The sequence below is a fragment of the Chlorocebus sabaeus genome, chromosome X, assembly GCF_047675955.1.
Source record: "Chlorocebus sabaeus isolate Y175 chromosome X, mChlSab1.0.hap1, whole genome shotgun sequence".
Taxonomy (NCBI): Eukaryota; Metazoa; Chordata; class Mammalia; order Primates; family Cercopithecidae; genus Chlorocebus; species Chlorocebus sabaeus.
Genome location: NC_132933.1, coordinates 78,118,346 through 78,139,655, shown reverse-complemented (window position 1 = coordinate 78,139,655; position 21,310 = coordinate 78,118,346). Strand labels below are relative to the sequence as shown.

General features: G+C 39.3%; 1 non-coding gene across 1 annotated transcript; it reads left to right on the top strand.

Annotated features, from left to right (window-relative positions):
- The first annotated feature begins 20,880 nt into the window (after positions 1–20,880).
- On the top strand, positions 20,881–20,985 carry LOC119621127 (U6 spliceosomal RNA). Its single transcript, XR_005237646.1, has one exon. It is a non-coding gene; the product is annotated as a U6 spliceosomal RNA (small nuclear RNA).
- Positions 20,986–21,310: the final 325 nt, after the last annotated feature.

Here is a 21,310-nt window from a genome sequence, read left to right as displayed (position 1 = left end):
TATGGCCTTTATTACTTTGAGGCTTGTTTCTTCAATACCTAGTTTATTGAGAGTTTTTAACGTAAAGGGATGTTAAATTTTATCAAAGGCCTTTTCTGCATCTCTTGAGGTAATCATGTGTTTTTTGGTTTTCAGTTCTGTTTCTGTGATCAATTATATTTATTGATTTGCATGTGTTGAACCACTTCCCGGCATGAAGCTAACTTGATCATGGTGGGTAAGCTTTTTGATGTGCTGCTGGATTTAGTTTGCCAGTATTTTATTGAGGATTTTTGCATTAATGTTCATCAGGGATATTGGCCTGAAGTTTTCTTTTTTTGTTGTTGTTGTACCTCTGCCAGGTTTTGGTATCAAAATTATGCTGTCCTTTTTGTGTGGATTCTTTCTCATCTTTGTGGGCTTATCTACCTTTGGTCTTTGAGGTTACTGACCTTTGAATGTAGTTTTTGTGGGGTCTTTTTGTTGTTGTTGTTGCTTTCTGTTCATCCGCTTGTCTGTTTGTTTCAACAGTCAAGCCACTCTTCTGTAGGGCTGCTGTAGTTTGCTGGGTGTCCACTCCAGACCCTAGTTGCCTCTGTCTCTCTCACACCTGGAGGTATCACCAGTGAAAGCTGCAAAACAGCAAAGATGGCAGCCTGCTCCTTCCTCTGTGAGCTCTGTTCCAGGCAGGTATCGACCTGATGCCAGCCAGAATGTTCCCATAGGAAGTGTCTGGAGACCCCTGTTGGGATGTCTCACCAGTCAGGAGGAATAGGATCAGGGACCCATTTAAAGAAGCAGTCTGGCTGCCCTATGGCAGAACAGGAGTAGTGCACTGACTGCCTGACCTCTTTAGAACCAGCAGCCTGGAACGACTAAGTCAACTGAACAACAAAGACAGTGGCTGACCATCCCCCTGAGGACTCCATTCCAGGGTGATATTGGAATTCCTTCTGTATAAACCTTGGCTGGAGTAGCTGAAATTCTCGTGGGGAAGCCCCAACCAGTGAGAAGGGCTGATGGGGTCCCACTTAAAGAGCAGACTGGCCACAATCAGGCACAACAGCTGTGCTGTGTTGTGGGGAATTCCTCCTGGTCCGCAGTGACAGCAGGGCTAGAGAGGTCGACTGGAACAGCATATATGGTGGCTGCCCCTCCCCCTGGGAACACAGTCCATCTCAGGCCATCTCCAGCCTGCTGCCACTGGGCAGCTGGAATTCCAAGGAGTGAGTCTTAGCTTGTGAGGTGCTGTGGGAGTGGGGCCCACAGAATGACACCACTTGGCTCCCTGGATTCTACCCCCTTCCTAGGGGAATGCATGGGATGTCCTGCCTTGCTGGAATTCCTGGGGCTGAAGTATGCAAAACTCCTGTGTTTCCAGTGTGCCCAAGCCAGCAAGTGAGTGGCCTCTCCACAGACACTCCACACAGCTCTGTGTTTCAGACCTAAGACCCTGGTGGCATGGGCTCATGAGGGGATCTCTTGATCTGCGGATTGCAAACATCTGTAGGAAAAGTGGTTTCCTGGGCAGGGTCTTGCAATCACTCATCACCTCCCTTGGCTGGGGGTGGGGACTTCCTTTGTTCCATGCTGCTCCTGAGTGGGCTGTCACCCCACTCTACTTTTCCTCAATCTCCTTGGGTGGGGCTCTCAGACTAGTCAGTTCTAATGTGAGAACCTGGATACCTCAGTTGATGGTGAGAATTCACTTGCCATTTTCATTGCTCTCTGTGAGTCGTGGATTGCAGCTGCTTCTAATCGGCCATCTTGCCCCCCTCCCCTCTCGGCCAATATTGCCTTTTTCAAGTATAGAATTTATCTTTGATTATTTTTAGTTATTTCAATCTCTTTGTTAAATTTATCTAATAGACTTCTGAATTTCTTTTCTGTGTTACGTTGATTTTTTTTTTCTTTAGTTTCCTCAACACAGTTATTATTTTTGGAGATGGAGTGTCACTCTGTTGCCTAGGCTGGAGTGCAATGGCACAACCTCAGCTCACTGCAACCTCCGCCTCCCGGGTTCAAGCACTTCCCCTGCCTCAGCCTCCCGAGTAGCTGGGACTACAGGTGCACACTGCCATGCCTGGCTAATTTTTTTTGTATTTTAGTACAGATGGGGTTTCACCGTGTTACCCAGGCTGGTTGTGAACTCCTGAGCTCAGTCAACCCGTCCACCTCAGCCTCCCAAAGTGCTGGGATTACAGGCGTGAGCCACCGTGCCCGGCCAACACAGTTACTTTGAATTCTCTGTCTGAAAGGTCATATATGTTTCTCCGGGATTGGTCACTGGTACCTTGCTCAGTTTATTCAGTTGGGTCATGTTTTTCTTGATGGTCTTAATACTTGTAGATGTTCATCTCTGTCCAGGTATTGAAGATTTAGGTATTTATTGTAGTTTTTACAGTCTGCGTTTGTTTGTACCCATCCTTCTTGGAAAGGCTTTCCAGATATTTCAAATGACTTGGATGTTGTAATCTAAGCTCTATCTGCTTTAGGGGGCACCCCAAACTCAATAACACCGTGGTTCCTGCAGCCTCGTGAAAGTACTACCTTTGATGGTCTCGAACAAGATCTGGGAGAATCCTCTGGATTACCAGGCAGACACTCTTGTTCTCTTCTTTTACTTTCTCCCCAATAAATAGAGCCTCTCTCTGTTTGTGTGCTGAGCCACCTGAAGCTAGGGGTGTTGTGACACTATCACCCCTGTGGTCACCACCACTATGACTGTGCTGGGTCAGACTTGAAGCCAGCACAGCACTAGGTTTCACCCAAGGCCTACCTTAACCACTCCCTGGCTACTTATTATGTTTGTTTAAGGTCCTGGGGCTCTACAATCAGCAGGTGACAAAGCCAGCTAGTTTTGTGTCCTTTATTTCAGGGTGGTAATTTTCCCCAGGCTCTGGGTGGGTCCAGAGGTGCCATCCAGGAGCCAAGGACTAGATTTAAAAACTGTACCTGAGCTCACACTTAGATTATGAGGCAGTCTTTCCCAGTCTTCCCTCCCCTTTCCAAAGGCAGAGGAGTCTCATCCCATATCCTCTGCCATCATAGGCTCATGAGGAGGACTGTCAGTGTACAACTGATGTTCTCTTAAGGCCCAAGGCTCTCTAGTCAGCTTGTGGTGAATGCTGCTTGGCCTGGGACTCACCTTCCAGGGCAGTGTGCTTCCCTCTGGCCCAGGGCATACTTAAAAATGCCATCCAAGAGCCAAGTCCTGGAATTGGGGACCCTAAGAACCCGCTTGGTGCTCTTTCTCCCTGTGGCTGTGCTGGTACCTAAGGTGCAAGACAAAGTCCCTTTTACTTCTCATTCTGCTTTTCTTAAGAAGAAACCTCACCCCATAGCCACCACAGCTGGGAATGTGCTGAGTATCACCTGAAGCCAGAAAGTCTCAGTGTCTTGGCCAAAGCCCTCAGCATAGTACCTGGGTATTGCTGATGGTTTTTAGTGCCCAAGAGCTCTTTGGTTAGCAGGTGATGAATGCTGCCAGGCAGTGGGCTTCCTCCTGGCCAAGGGTATGTCTATAAATCTGAAAGCAAGGGCCTAGAAAGAGGGCCTCATGTTTCTGACTGGTGCCCTATCCTGCTGTGGCTGAACTGATATCTAAGATGTAAGACAATGTTGGGGTGATCAGACCTAACACCAGGTCGTGGAGGTTACAAAGTCTGGTGGAGTCAAAAGATTGAGAAAAAGACAGTTTGAGAGAGAAAGGTGGGACACCAGAGAGCCATCACTATTGTGGAGGCTGCGAAGGCCCCGAGCTCTGGGAGGCCACGGTATTAATTGGTAATCCAACGAAGAAACAGGTAGTGAGAATGTGGAGGTCAAAAAAGCACGTTGCATTCAGCACATGATTTACAGCTGTGATGGTTTAGCATTTATAAGGAACATCTTCTGTTACCTGAGATAATGGGAATAGGAGCCTAGGAGGGCTAGAAGCAAGGAGCCAGCAAGTCTAGACACATTCCAGAAGACATTATGCAAGCCCTGCCTCAGTTTCCCTCCCAACACTCAACTTTTTCCCAACAAGACAATGTCCTTTCCACTCTTTCCTCTCCTCTCTTCAAGTGGAAGGAAGTGGTTTCTTTTCAAGCTGTGAACTGTGCAGCCTGGTTTTAGGGGAAGGGTGATGCCAGTACTTCCTTAGTAATCCTAGTTTGTGTCTCAGTAGGTCATGTGCCCCTGACCCTTGGCCCTAGCCTACTGGCTCTGGGTCCACTACAGCACTAGGACTCACCTAAAAGTTGCAGTCCTTGTGGCCTAGACTGCCTTTCACGTTTATTTACAGCCCCAGAGCACTTTTGCCCGCAGTAGTGATGTTTGCAAGAATTCAAGTTCTGGCTGCTAGGATCAGCAATTCCCCTGTAGCCTAAGCTGGTTTAAATTCTCTCTCCATAGCCTGGCATCAGCTGAATTTGGTCTGGTTTTCCTTTCTACCATAAGAGGGCAGCACTGAGTTCAATGCCTCACAATTACTGGCTCTCCCTCTAACCAGGGTACAGAAATACTCTGTGCACCATGCCACTGCTACTGGAGGATGTGGGAGGGGTAGCATCAGCTATTTAAGACTGCTTTTATTATCTCTTTAGTGGCTGTTTCAGTAATCCAAAGTTAAAACTAGGTACTGTGAGTAACCACCTGATTTTTGGTTATTATAAAGGTGCTTTTTTAATGTAGATAATTGTTAAAATTGGTGTCCTTGGTGGGGTGGGGGACAATCATTGGAGACTTCTATTCCACCATCTTGTTCTGCTTTCAATCCTAGTTGCTAGTTGCTATACGTTTTTTTTTTTTTTTTTACAATGCCCTGAGGCATAAATTGCTCCTCAGTATGATCCAATTAAATTTGGGCCCCTTTGCAGAGGTAGTTTTTGTTGTCAGACTTTGTGTGTTTTTCTGATGCCTGGATGGCTTTCCTTAGCTGTCTTTTTCCCTGGTTCTATCTGGTAAACTGGCCTATAGTTTAGGTTGTTCTTGTGGGGCTACTGGCTTCTTCTTAATTACTTACCACCAAAATTTCTATTGTTTCGTGAGCACGTTTTGGTTTGAACTTTCCCACACTGTGTTCCCAATAAAGTCAGTTGCTTTGGTGAGAACTTTAGAGCTTTTTGTTTTTACAGCTCACCTCTCTCCCCAGGCAAAACTCGAGCTGAGGTTGGGATCAGTGGCCTGCTTCTCTCAGAGTGACATATTTGCTACACACGTAGAGTGTGTCTTGCTTCTTCTAATGTGGAGAGTATCCTGTGAGCTAGCTGGGGTGAGCATGATTTGGGCCTAGTATTTTTCATCTGTCATGCCTGGGTTAGTGCTTTCATCTTATGAGTTAAAGCTGGCTAGGGGAAGGGAGCCCCAATCCCCTCATCTTTGATTGGAATTGAGCTTCTGTAACATGGAGGTGGGGAGAATAAGAAATGTTGATTGCCTACCTTTACTGGGGAGAAATTTCATCTTCTTGAGTGCACCTGCCCAGAGTGGAGCTTCTATCATTGAGCTTGAGACCCTCACTGTGTTTTACTAAGATTTAAATTTTCTTGAATAAATATCTCTTTATGTCTTTATGCCCTTGGGATAATTTCTGGAGACTTTAACATGATTGTTCTAAAAATAATTTTCACCAGTTATGGTTGTTTCTCTGGGGAAAGGATCTATGGAACATTCCACATCTCTGTCTGGAAGTGATCTCTCTGTTTAACATTTTACAAAACTGCCAGATTATTTTCTAGCATGGCTGTACCATCTTACATTTCTATCATCAAGGTAGGAGAGATATGTTTCTCTGCAGCCTCACCAGCATTTGACATTGTCAGTATTTTTTGTTTTAGCCGTTCCAATAGGTATATGATTGCCTTTATTTTCATTTCCCTGATGATTAATGATGTTGAGCATCTTCATGTGTGCTTTTTAGCATTTATATATCTTTTTGTGGTTTTAATTTGAATTTTCCTAATGGTGAGTGATATTGAACATCTTTTCATGTATTTGCCGACTTTAGATCTTCTTTGATGAAATAAATATCTATTTGAGTCTTTTGCCCATTAAAAAGATTGGATTATTTATTTTTTACTATTGAGTTTAGAAAGTTATTTATATGTTCTGAATATGAGGCTTCTGTTGGATATGTGGTTTGCAAATATTTTCTCAATTGATTTTTGAGAAAAGTACAAAGGCAAATCAATGGAAAACTGATAGCCTTTTCAATAAATTTTGTGAAGACAAGTGGACAATTTTATGGGAAAAATGAACTATGACCTCTACCTCACACCATACACATACAGAAATGAAATATGCAACAGTATAACAGAGTGAACTGGAAGAAGTTGGACTTTCAGAATGGTGAAGCAAATCCTCTTTCCTTCAATTCATTCCTTCTTATTGTTGTATGGTATTCCATTGAGTGTATATACCACAGTTTATTTCATGGTGTGTAGATAATACTCTGTTAAAACTATTTTTTAAAGGCAGGAAGAGGTTGGGCGTGGTGGTTCACACCTGTAATCCCAGCACTTTGGGAGGCTGAGGCAGGTGGATCACTTGAGGTCAGGAGTTCGAGACCAGTCTGGCCAACATGGTGAAACCCTGCCTCTACTAAAAACAGAAAAATGAGCCAGGTATGGTGGCGGGTGCCTGTAATCCCAGCTACTCAGGAAGTGGAGGCAGGAGAATTACTTGAACCTGGGAAGCAGAGGTTGAAGATTGTGCTCCAGTCTGGGCAACAGAGCGAGACTCCATCTCAATAAATAAATAAATAAATACATACATACATAAAATAAAAAGGCGTGAATACTGATATACACAACAGTGTGGATGAATCTCAAAAACTATTCTGAGTAAAGGAAGTCAGACATAAAATAGTACATACTGTATAATTTCATTTATTGAAATTCTAGAAAAGCCAAACTATATATACAATATATAAAATGTACATTATATAATTTATCATTTGTTATGATTGACATCATTCGTTATAATAGAATTTCAATATTGGCCATTGTCCTCTGAATGCCATAACTTTGAGTTCTAAGACAAGACTAAAATTATGAAGAATGAGAAGACTCAATCTCTGTCTTTCTGTCCGCTTATCTACCTCTGTCTCTGTCTCTTAACTCAATCCCTTAAATTTAAGAGATATTTTCTTCTTCATTGTTACTCTTCTCTAATTGTCAAAGAGATAAATATGCATTATAGAAAATATGGCTAGTACAGAAAAGTATATATAAAGAAACAAACCACCCATCATTTCTCCACCAAGAGGCCATAAGAAATGGTAGCAACAATGGCAAAAAAGGCATGGTTTTCAGTTATTAAGAAATCAGCTTTGTCCCTCCATTCCTCATTGATTGATCAGCCTTGTATTAAGAGGCTAACTTCCTTTCCACTGGGATTTCATTCATGTGCGGGTTTTCAGAGAGAGAGAGACATACTAAATGGTCATCAAAGGAATTAACTAGAATTGAGAAGGATTGTATGGCAAGTTTTAACTGCAGACTAAAAAATATTTTTTTCATGATGATGTTTCCAGGGACTAATCACACTTCATTTCACTTCTAGTCCGTTACTTGTATCCAAATGGGTGTCGCCAGCCCTAGCAACTCTAATCCCATGAGACCTGCGTATTAGGTATCCTCCTCCTCCTCCTCCTCCTTCTTCCTTTTTTTTTTTTGAGATGGAGTTTTGCTCTGTTGCCCAGGCTGGAGTGTAGTGGTGCGATCTCAGTTCACCACAACCTCTACCTCCTGGGTTCAAGCAATTCTCCTGCCTCAGCCTCCCAAGTAGCTGAGACTACAGGTGCAGGCCACCCACCCGGCTAATTTTTGTATTGTTAGTAGAGACGGGGTTTCACTATGTTGGCCAGGCTGATCTCGAACTCCTCAACTCCTCAACTCCTGCCATGGTGTCTCAAAGTGCTGGGATTACTGGCATGAGACACCGCGCCTGGCCTATTAGTTAAGATTATAAATGGTAATAATTTGGTATTATGGGTAGAGACTCAGGAATAATCACATTTTTACTTAACCTCATTACCTTTTTAATGTAAAGTTAAGAAGCCATACATACAAGGGACAAGGACAGATAGGAATTAAAATACCACTTTGTGTTTAGTGGAATTAGTGCCCAGTATTCTGGCACAGGGTTCTCTGGTAAAGCTAGGTTTCAGCACATAACTTAGGCTCAGGATCCAAAAAGGGCTTCACCTTTTCCCACCAGTTTCCAATCTTATCATAGCTTATTCCTGAATTGGTAAGAACCAATATTTGCTTGAGCAATAAAGTGAAAGTACCTGAAAAATCAAGTGAAAGAAAGTAAGATGGCTGGATACCAAGGAGACTTTAGCTTAGTGTTTCAATTTCTCTGAGTGACTGGAAAGCATGAAAGAGAAATCCATCTACAGTATGTGACCTTTTAACCCATAGTGACTCTCTAACACATTAGTAGACATGGCTCAAGGGATTCGAGCCAATCATTTGACTAGGTCTGTCTTGAGGGAAGGGAATGGGGGTGAGGAAGCTGTGATCCTTTTCTTTCATTCTTACTTTGTGCTTTCCAACCACTCTGAGAGAGGCAGCTGTACATATAGGTGGATATCCCCATGGGGGATGGAAAGCAGATGGTCACAATTCTCTTATGCATGGGAGATTTCTCCAAATGGATTTTAATCAGTGCTGTATGTGGAAACTAAATTGTTTTTAAAAAATTTTTAAATGGATTTTAAGATCATAAGTTTTGGACTCAGATATCTGGGATGAACAGGTTGTCTTCCTATCTTATTGTGGAATTTAGATATTTGTTGTGGTGGCCCCTCTAGTCCTTCAGTCCTTCCTAAGGGCCCCTCTTTTCCTTCATTATCCATCGATATATTTTAAATATCTGTATTTTCATATCCCTTTGACTTTTGCATTCCTAACAATCTAATCTACCCCCTCTTGTGAGAAGGTACCCCCACATTTATAACAGGTAGGTCTCTCAGTGAAATTCATGGCTTAGCAATCTTCACAGTCTCAATCTTCAGCTCTTCTCTGTATATCTGTGGCCCCGGTAAGATCCCAGGGGATTTGTTCTATGCTACTGTGACTGCTGTTGTTGCTGTCTGCTGTAGGTTCCTTAGGCCTACAAATCCCTGAACTGAAGCTGTTGCTGATGCTTCCAAAGGCTGTGCCATCCGGTGAGCACCAATACATCCTCATCCATGTCCTCTTTCCCCAAGCCTTGCCTTCTGTTTGGGTTTAAATTCTTTAGGTCTTTTTTAAAGACTGGGACTGTAGTACAACATTCTTTTGGTTTTTCTTTTCCCTAGCAGCAGTGGCATATGCCTCTCATTCCATTTTCTTCATTTTTTTCCCCAACTGGCAAATATGTAGAACATTTCATTTCCTTCTGTTTTCCCTTTCCTTCCTTCCTTCCTTCCTTCCTTCCTTCCTTCCTTCCTTCCTTCCTTCCTTCCTTCCTTCCTTCCTTCCTCCCTCCCTCCCTCCCTCCCTCCTTCCCTTCCTTCCTTCCTTCTTTCTTCCTGCCTTCCTTTCTCTCTCTCTCTCTCTCTCTCTCTCTGTATAGTGGCGTGCTCTTGGCTCATTGCAGCCTTGAATTCCCAGGCTCAAGTGATCCTCCCACCTCAGTCTCCTGAGTAGCTGGTACCATAGGCGAGTGCCACCATGCCTGGCTAATTTTTCTTTCTTTCTTTTCTTTTTTTTTTTTTGTAGAGACAGGGTCTCATTACGTTTCCCAGGCTGGTCTCAAACTTCTGAGCTCATATGATCCTCCTGCTTAAGGTCTCCCAAAGTGCTGGGGTTACAGGCATGAGCCACCAAGCCCGACCCTCATCCATTTATTTCTTAAGGTCCTGTGTCTTCTATATAGGGCTAACAATATTTTAGTTTTAGAAATATCAGAAAACTTCTATGTAGGGCTAACATTATTTGCTGGATCATAGTGTCTTTTGTTCTTCATTTTCCTTTCTCTTGTTTTGTGGTCTTGACATGTGTTTTCTTAACATACTCCCTCAGGATTTATCTTATGGGATTCCTCCCATAGTGAAAGCTATGAAGAAAGTAAGTTCTGGGACTGCAGAAAGCATCTGCTATTCAAGTAAAACCTCCTTGCCCACTTTCATATTCCGAAGTAGAATTTTTTTCTAGGAGGTATCTTTGCATCATTCCATTATTTAACACAGACCAGACTCACATATGTTGAAATCCTGCCTTAGTGAGTTTCATTTTTCTCTCCCACTCCTTGAGAGTCTTAACTCTCTAAATGTCATGAGTACCTTCCCTTCTGGCCCAGGGTATCCTGCTTTCCAAATTACAGTCACCGTGTCACTTGAAGCTCACTAAATAATACCTACTCACTGTGGTCTTCCTCTCTTTTGATTCTTTCTAAATGTTTTGTAATCAGTCATTAAAAGAAGAATTGTAATCTGCTCCTATTATTGACACTTTGTCTACAGTTTTCAGAGGGCACCTCAATAGTTTTTTGAATCTGGTTTCCCTTGTGGGAAGGGGTGTGGTAATGAGAGGTCATTCCAGTTTGCTCATATTTTTCCTCTTCTTTTTCATTAAATGTAAGTCTGAGCTACCTTTCTAGACTTAATAACAGAAAATATGTCCTACTCTCTCCTAGTCTGACATCAAAACATCGTGTTGTATACCTTAAATATATCTATGTATCTATATTGAATCTATGTATCTATATTGAATCTATCTATCTATCTATCTATCTATCTATCTATCTATCTATCTATCTATCCTGCTTTTAGGCCTGGGGACATCTTTGGGGGTAAATCTCTCTTTTTGCGTTTCATTTAGGGAGAGTTTGATCTCTGAGATCTTAAGCCTTTTCTGCCTTCACTTCCTGATAATACCTTGGTTTGTTTTCTGGTATTTCTAAAGCTAAAACAGTCTCCTGGACTGTGGTTCTCTGTTCATTTAAAACACACTGCAGTTGCTCTGCCTGCTGCCAAAGTCCTTAATCGGTTGCTGTGCCAACCAAATTCTGAAGGCCAAGGCATTACTGCCACAGTCTTTTTTTAGAGCATTATTTTTTTGTTGTTGTTCTGAGGTTCTGAGTTTTTCCTTTGGATTTGTGGTAATTTATTTTATTGGTTTTTTCCTCCTACTTCAATCCTAGAAACAGCCATATTCCCTATGTTTCAGGGCTCTCACACTTTTTTTCCCATATATTTACTTTTTATTGAATTTGTTAATGTTACAGAATTCTTGCACTGCCAAACTATGCCTGAGAAGTCAAAGAAATGGTACAATGGATAGCCTCATCCACCTGTCATACAGTATATTAAAACCTGATTCACATACATTTTGATATTTTCACAATCTTTTAAGTAGTTATAACAAGAGGTGGAATTTAAATCTCCTGCAGGTTTTCAGATTTCGAGTACAGTATGCCATTACATAACACCTCCACTTATTCATCTGTTTATTCTTCAATAACATAACCCCCAACAAAATTTTGTCCGAAAAATGCATACTTTTCAGGGAAAATATGTGGCTCAATGAAGAGATTATTTGTTAAGGTTTTTGGTTCCCAAATAAAGTCTTTAGCTTACCAAGAATCCCATTTCTGATTTAATCATTCAACCTCCCCTTGGCTGGCTTAGCTACTCACTGAAATACATCAGAAGGTAGGCATCATGCCTATCACTTCAAATAATGACAATATTATTGCTCAGACATGGTTGGCAGGTCCTGTCAGGAGATACTGTAATCCTCCTAGAGTCCGATTCCTGCACTGGCACTTTCATCAAGACTGACTTCTATAGGAAAACGCTCCTACATCGAAATAGTTTTACCCACTTGCTTCACTCTTGCCAGTAGCAAGTCTGCAACTCATGTATTTGGCAAAGGGATTTATTATAGAGAAACCTAGACTCTGCATCAAGTGGTCACGTATCACTTTGAGATATTTCTATTGAACCAAAGATACAAAACTAGGAAACTGCCATTCTATCTCATTAGGTGAAAACTTTTCTGTAATCTGGGGTAGTCCCTTTTAAAGGACCAAAAACTACTAGGTAGTTTAAGCTGTAATTATTAAAAACAGAAGTGCTACATCATCTTTCACCCTGATTCTCCAAATGAACATAAAGACACACCAAAAGGTTGAAAACAGAGCTAGCTGGGAAAATCACTGCATCTGTGAAACATCCAATACCTTGAAAATTTGGGCACAAGTATATAAGAAATTCTTATCAAAGATACATGCACAATCCATGAAACTTAAATGGGTTTTAGCTGAGGTTTTGCTCATGGTGCTCTGAATTTGTAAGGACAGATCAGTGAATCCCTTAGCTTGAGCAGAAAGCATATTCTTCTCACTGCTGGTTACTATACAATTTAGACCTGATTAGAGAAGGTATGAGCAGCACCTTAAGTAGAGCCTCCAGTATCCACTGCCCTTTACATCAAAGGCTATTTGGTCCCACCCTCAGGATTGGCATATTCATGAGACATTTCACAATTCGAATGCATACTTCAGGTTACTTACTTAACCCAGCTATATGCTCTGTCAAACAACTTATTTCAAGTCAAAGCAAAAAAGGCCTTAATGTAGAACAAAGAAAAGCACTTTCCAAATAAAAAATTACTAAAAGAAACAAGATTATTCTCTCCCTTACCCCTTCTCCCACTTGGTGGACCACAGTTTGGTTGAATTTATTTTGTGGTTACCTCAGAATACAACTAAAAGTTTAAATTACAGATCACAGCCCTGTACGATGATCCAAACATATTAGTTCTTTTGAGCGGTGTGTTCCAGAAAGTCTAATATAGCCACAGCCTACTACAGAGAGTATTCCTTAAGGGCAGGGAATGGGACAGGTTAATTAAGGAACTTATACCTTCATCTTTTATAAGATCAGAACCCAGATGGCTGATTTTCTGCAGGATTTCTGATAAGAATCCAGTAGAGCTGGTTTCAAGGTTCACATTGACACTTAATAGCTGTAACTTTCTTATCCAGAAGTTGTGATCCACATGAAGTCCACAATGAGTGCAACAAATCTGAGGTAGCCAACCTTTATGAAGGCTCAGTATCTGAACATAAAAAGATTTTGAAATGACCACTGTCTACAGGCTTTGTTTTTTTGTATTTGCAGAGTAAATATGAGAGAACACTGTTGAAACTAGTTCAACATTTATATAACAATGAAAATTCCCCTATATCCAATACACATAAAGAGCAGTCGTGAAACTTTAACTTCCATAGTGAAATAGGGCCGGTTACTTAAATCAAGTGGTATGCATCAGTTGCTGTAGATCCAGCAAAAATCAGATGATAAATGGCTGTTCATGCTCTCACACTTCTTAATCTGATTTACAATAATTCCTATCACTCTTTGAGTCTTTGAAATTCACAGCCAGTATTAGGATCTACCTAAGGAACATTCAGAACCAATGAAAGAACTTGTAGTAGAGGAAAGGGGGCCTCAGAAGCAAGGCATACAAGTCACCCACGTCTCTAGGTGAATTGCACTATGTTACCCTCTCTGACCATGAATGTAGTTTAGAATAAGATAAAGAACAACATAATATGGACAGCTGGTACCACCTATTACAACTAAGGCCTCAATAAATCCTCACCCATCAATGCTCGATCTGCAGCCATAACAGGAACAGAATGAAGAGAGGAGGGGAAACAAACTACGGTATCTGAATTATGCCACTGTACTAAAGAGTAAGATATGTCCAGAAAAGACATAGAACCTTTATTCATAGCAGTCAAACACTAGAAACAACCCACATGCCCATTAACAGGAAAAATGGGAAAACGAATTGTGGTATTCTATTACACAATAAACTACTCAGGAAAAAAGAGTTAGATCGAACATTTTGGGCAAGAATGTTTCATAGATACTGTTGTGTACTTCATGTTGCATTACATTAGGAGGCACGTAATAATGCCAGAGTGTCCAAATAATAGTGGAACTGAGTTTGATAACTTGGTTAAAATTTCTCCATTGACAAAACATTTTTTCCTTTGCAATCAATAAATATATCAGTGGGATGATACTTTGAGACTTTATGCATATCCTTTTCTCTAACAATTTTCACCCAATAATTTTAGCATCCACTGATGATTCTTACCTAAATTCATTATTACATTGGGACTGCAAAATGATAATTTTCTTTCTGTTTTCAAAAATTATTTGAGTCTCGTGAGATGGAGAAATGATGATTTTCTAAATCTATCATCTTTCTATATTTGTTAGCTGCTATTCTTCTGCAAAGAAAAACTTTATTTTTAATTTTTTTTCCTGAATGGAGTATTTTAATGGTACCACTCTCAGGGACTTAGGAAGACATAAATGCTAGCTCCATACTATTCACACTGTTTTGCACCCTTTTAAAATAAGTACTTAAGATATAATGTACAACATGATGACTATAGTTAATAGTACTTTATTGTTTACTTGAAATTCGCTAAGAGAGTTTATCCTGTGTCCTCACCACCTCCAACACACAAACACAATGGTAACTTTGGTGATTAACATGTTAATTGATATGATTCTGGTAATATTTCACAATGTATACACACATCAAAGCATTATGCCATACACCTTGAATATATACAATTTTTATTTGTATTATACCTCATTAAAGCTGAAAAATAAAATTAAAAAGGAGAAATAACATATATCTTGTTTTTATGGAAATCTTTTTGTATGAGTACACACGGTACTTTCTGGTTATAAATGGCTGTGTAGTATTGTATAGAATGAGGCTACAAAAATTTATTTAACCAGGTTCTTATGAATGGGTATTTAGATTGTTTCCAGTCTTTTGCCATTAACAATGATACTACAAACATCCTTGTACATATATTTTGTGGACACATTGCAATTTGTCTTTAGATATTGCTAGGTTCCAGGGTAAGTTCTTTACAAGTTTTTTAGGTACTCTTAAACTAAAACACCATTTTTTTTTAGGTACTACTAAACTAAAACACCATAAAGATTTTGTTATCTGTAGCAATGCACAAAGTACCAGTTTCCCTACTTTCTTAAAATACAGTGTGTTATTATATATAAAAATCTTTGCAAATCTGAAAGGCAATAAAATATCTATCTCTTGAGAGTAGTTTGTCATTGCATTTATTAGAAGATTGTGCACCTTTCATCCATATGAAAGTCATTTGTATGTACTTTATTATGAGTGTCAATTAATGTTTTGCCCATTTTTCTATCGTTATTTTTTTCATTTCCCTTACTAACTATATATAAAGGAAATTAGCTCTTTGTTATATGTGTTACAACTATTTTCCCAGTTTTTCATTTGCCTTTTGATTTTATTTATAGTATTTTCCCATGCAGATAAAAATGATTATTTATCTATATTATTTTAATAAATCATAATTGTATACATTTTTGGGGTAAAATGTGATATTTTGATATATGTATATAATGTGGAATGATTAAATCAAGCTAATTAATATATCTATCATCTCACTTAATTTTTGCGCTGAGACATTTGAAATGTATTCTCTTAGCTATTTTGAAATATATAATACATTATTGTTAACTACAGTCACCCTGTTGTGCAACAGATCTCAAAAACTTATTTCTCCTAACTAAAACTTTGTACCCCCATGTGATTCAGCAATCCCACTGACTGAAATCGGTATGTCAAAGAGATATCTGCACTCCCACGAGCATTGCAGCACTATTCACAATAGCCATGATATAGAATCAACCTAAGTGTTCGTCAATGGATAGATGGATAAAGAAAATGTGGTATGTGCATATAATGGAATAATATTCAGCCTTTAAAAAGAAGAAAATCCTGTCATTTGTGTCAACACAGATGAACATGGAGGACATTATGCAAAGTGAAATAAGCCAGACACAGAAAGACAAACACCATGTGATCTCATTCATATTTGTGGAATATTAAAAACCATGGGTTTTGTTCTGGGTGCAGTGGTTTATACCTGTAATTCCAGTGCTTTGGGAGGCCAAGGCAGGAGGATCACTTGAGATCAGGATTTCGAGACCAGCCTTGGCAACATAGTGAGACCCCATCTCTTATTTTATTTTATTTTTTTCAAATTAGCTAGGAGTGGTGGTACACACCTGTACTCCTAGCTATTTGGGAGGCTGAGTCAAAATGATTGCTTGAGCCCAAGAATTTGAGATTACAGTGAGCTATTATCATGCCACTGCATTCCAGCCTGACTGACAGAGCAAGATCCTATCTGCAAAAGCAGAAAAAGAGGCTTTTATGAAATCAAATTCATCAATCTTTTTCTATTGTAGCTTCATTATTTTACATATTTCATAAATTTTGGTTGAAACATAATGTACAGAAAATTGCACATTATTATACATACTGTAAGTACGATGTAATGAATTTTCACTAACTGTATACTTCCATTAACCAGCACCCAGATCAATGAACAGAACAGGACCAATACCCTGGGTGTCCATTTTGTGCTCCCATGCAGTTACTGTCTGCTCCTTTCCACACATAAGATTCTGTTCATTTTGTATGGCTCCATTTGTTAATATAACATTTTAAAAATTCATTTTACCACATTTTCTTTGCGCAGTCTATTATTGATGGGCATTTATGTTGATTCCATATCTTTGTTATTGTGAATAGTGTTGCAATAAACATACATGTGCATGTGTCTTTATAATAGAATGATTTACATTCCTTTGGGTATATACTCAGTAATGGGATTGTTGGGTCAATGGTATTTCTGTCTTTAGGTCTTTGAGGAATCGCCACACTGTCTTTCACAATGTCCAAAATAATTTACACTCCCACCAACAGTGTATAAAGAATACTATGCAACTATAAAAAAGAACTAGATCATGTTCTTTGCAGGGACATGGATGGAGCTGGAGGCCATCATTCTTAGAAAACTAGCACAGGAACAGAAAATCATATGCTGGCATGTTCTCACTTACAGGTGGGAGCTAAATGATGAGAACACATGGACACACAGAGGGGAACAACACTCACTGGGTCCTTTTGGAGGGTGAAAGGTGGGAGGAGGGAGAGGATCAGGAAAAATAACTAATGGGTACTAGGCTTAATACCTGTGTGATGAAATAATCTGTACAACAAACCCCCACAACACAAGTTTACTGATGTAACAAACCTGCACTTCCACCCCTGAACGTAAAATGAAAGTTTTAAAAAATTCATTTTAAGGCAAAGAGTAAGTGCAGGATCCAATATTTTTTTCAGGTAACTATCTAGTTGTACCAACACTATCTTTTCTCTACTGATATGGCATTCCAACTTTATCATATACCAGTTTCTTTTAGATATTTGAACCTATTTCTGAACTCAGTTTTGTTTCGTTTCATTGATGTGTCTATTTATTTATTAATGGTTTTAAGATGGGGAATGACATAGTCTATATTTCTAAAAGATCACTCTAGTTACTGTGTGGAGAATGGACTGTAAAGAGGAGGAGTGGGCAGAGAGCAAGTATGGAGACCATTTACGAGGATGCTGTAGTAATTTAGGTGAGATAAAATAGTGACTTTGACTAGGGAGGTACAGCATGATAGACAGAAGTGGTCAGATGTCAGGTATGGTTTGGGCATTTAATTCATGTATTAGTACCACACAACTCTTTTAATTTCTGTGTCTTTATAGTATATTTTAATATCTCATAAGGTCAATCCCTCCTCATTACTCTTTTTTTTTAAATAGAACTTTCGGGCTTTTCTTGAATGTCCCTTTTTGCTATATGGACTTTAGAATCAGTTTGTCTCATTTCAAAAATTCTACTGGTGTTTTGATTAGTATCAAATTAAACTTATAGACTAATATAAAGAGAAGAATTAACATATGTATAATAAGAGTCATCCTATCCAATAATAGGGTATGTATCAAAGGCTTTGTATCCCTTAAAAGCGTATAGAAGATTTTTTCATACAGATCTTTTATGATTCACAGGTTTTAATTCTGAGTTTTTTTGTAGTTGATATTTGAAATATTTTCTATTATATTTTGATTTTTGTTTTTAATATCTCAAGCACACAAATGCATTAAAAAATCAAGCATTCATGCTTCTACCACCTAGACTTAATGAATATTAAAATGTTTCATATTTTAAAATTTTTTAAAGAATACAACATTTATGGGTAAAATTAAAGTCCCCGACCCATCTCATCAATCTCTTTCCCTCCCTACAGATAACCTGATATTGGCAAGTATCCCCTCCTACATTAATATGCATACATAAGCATTATATGGTATTTTCTTGTATACTGTTAAATTTTACAGTATCATACTGTACATGTCATTTTGCAACTTTTTCTATTTACTATTTTGGTTTTGGGCCAGGCATGGTGGCTCACACCTGTAATCCCAGCACTTTGAGAGGCCAAGGTGGGTGGATCACTTGAGGTCAGGAGTTCTAGACCAGCCTGGTCAACACAGTGAAATCCTGTCTCTACTAAAAATACAAAAATTAGCTGGTTATGGTGACACATGCCTGTTATCCCAGCTAGTCGGGAGGCTGGAGGCTGAGGCACAAGAATTGCTTGAACCTGGGAGGTGGAGGTTGCAGTGGGCCAACAACTGCACTCCAGCCTGGGCGACAGAGCGAGACCCTTATCTAAAAATAAAAAAAATTTTTGTCCTTGAAATTTATCTGTGTTTCTACATGTAGTTTTATCTAACTCACTTTAACTGAACTAGAGAATTACTTTGTATGAATATAACACAATTTTTACAAAACCCATTCCACTATCAAGGGACATTTGGCTAGTTTTCAACTTTTTGGTATTGTAAACTATGTTGTAATGAATATCCTTAAATGCACATCTTCAATATTACCAGATGTTGCCAAATTGCTTTCTGAATAACTTCAACAAACTTACCAATTTATTCCACAGATATTTATTTACTCCAAAATATGTGCCAGCCACTATTCTAGGGGCTATGTATGCAACAGTGTCTCAGTCTGTTTGTACTGCTATAAAAGAATACCTGAGACTGGGTAATTTATAAATAACAGAAATTTATCTTCTCACAGTTCTGGAGTCTGGTAACTCTAAGATCAGGGCACTGGAAATGTTCAATTTTCTGGTGAGGGCTGCTTCCAAGATGGAACTTTGTTGCTGCATTCTCCTTGTTAAGGGAACATGACGTTCTCACATGGTGGAAGGCAGAAGGGCAGGTGAGCCAAATGATAAATGAAGAATCTTTTCTAAGGACCTTAACCTAATTTACCTAATTACCTCTCAAGGGTCCCACCTCTTAATACCATCACATTGGCCATTAAGTTTCAGCACCTGGATTTTGGAGGGGACACATTCAAACCAGAGCAAACTGAACAAAGTAGACAAAAATCCCTTCCCTCTGGAGATTGCATTGAAGTTGTGAGGAAACAGATAAAACCCCAAATGCCTAAATAAAATATAGAATATGTTATATGGAGATAAGTTAGAAGAAAAATAAGGCAATGAAACGGAATGTAGAGTGTTGTGATTGTTAATTTTTTTCTTTTTTTTTTTTTTTTGAGACAGAGTTTTATTCTTGTTGCCCAGGCTGGAGTGCAATGGTGCGATCTCGGTTCACTGCAATCTCTGCCTCCCAGGTTCAAGCGATTCTCCTGCCTCAGCCTCCAGAGTAGCTGGGGTTACAGGCATATGCCACCACGCCTGGCTAATTTTGTATTTTTTAGTAGAGATGAGGTTTCTCCATGTTGGTCAGGCTGGTCTCAAACTCCCAACCTCAGGTGATCCGCCCGCCTTGGCCTCCCAAAGTGTTGGGATTACAGGCGTGAGCCACCGCGTTTGGCCCGTGATTGTTATTTTTTTAAGTGTCAACTTGGCTATGCTATACTACCCAGTTATTAAATCAAATACTAATCTAGATGTTGCTGGGAAGGTAATTTATAGATGTGGTTAACATGTACAAATCAGTTGACTTGAAGTAAAGGAGATTACCCTCAATAATGTGGGTGGGCCTCATCCAATCACTTGAAGGCCTTATGAGCAAAAATGATATTTCCTGTAAGAGAAGGAATTCTGCCTCAAGACTGTAGCATCATCTCCTGCAGAGTTTCTAGTCTGATGGCCTGCCCTGCGGATTTCAGATTTGCCAGCCCCCACAATTGCATGAGCCAATTTTTAAAGACAATTCACTTATAAGTTTTATAAAGACGAAATTAAAAAGATAAATATAATAAAGATAAAATATAAATCATAAATCTTATTTATGAGAGTTATCTTTAAAATAAGATTCTATTTGTACTATTTTTTCTATTTTTCTGAAGAATGCTGACTGATATAGATTTTGTTACCAAGAGTGGTTCTAGAGGAACAGAATCTTAAGGATGGGTTTTCTGAATTGGTTCTGAAGTTTCCGAAATTGCTTCTCTGATCTGATTAGGTTTAAATGCACTAATGACTACTTACAATAGTAAAGAGGACACTGGGGGAAATGAAATAATCAGACTTTTCAGAAATTACTGAACACCAGCTCTGAACTGACATGAATTCCAGGAGACTCAAAATGGCACTGTGGTCCACCAGTCAGATTAGGGGATTATGGGGGTCAGTTATTTAATGGAGTTTTAACTCACATCTACCTCATAGTGAACCCAGTAGTTTCCTGAACCCATCCTCTGGTAATTTCTCCAGTTCTGGGATATATAATTGGAATAGACACAATCAGCAACTGGTAGAATCCCCACATTGATTCCCTGGCTTGTGGATTGAGGGTTATTATGGTAGAAAAGGTGAAGTGGAAGTCACTAGAACTGCCTCTGCTTAGAAAAATATTAAACCAAAAGCAATACTACATTCCTGGAGGGATTGTAGAGATCAGTGCCACCACCAAGGGCTTGAAAAATGCAAGGGTGATGATTCCCACCATATCCCCATTCAACTTACCTATTTGGCCTCTACAGAAAACACAGGGATTTTTTGCTTGCTTCGGCAACACATATACTATAATTGGAACAATACAGAGAAGATCATCATGACCCCTGTGCAAAGATGACATGCAAATTTGTGAAGTATTTCATATTTTTGAGAAATGATAAATGCTTAAGGTGATGGATATGGTGATTACCATGATTCGATCACTATACAATTTATACATTTATGGAAACATCCATCATGTTGTACCCTATAAATATGTATAATTATTATGTGTCAATTTTTTAAAAAGGTGAATCTTGGAGAATGACAGTGGATTTTCAAAACCTTAACCAGGTAGTGACTCCAATTGCAGCTGCTGCACCAGATGTGGTTTCATTGCTTTAACAAATTAATATATCTTCTGGTATCTGCTATGTAGCTATTGATTTGGCAAATGCCTTTTTTCTCAATGTCTGTTAGTAAAGACCACCAGAA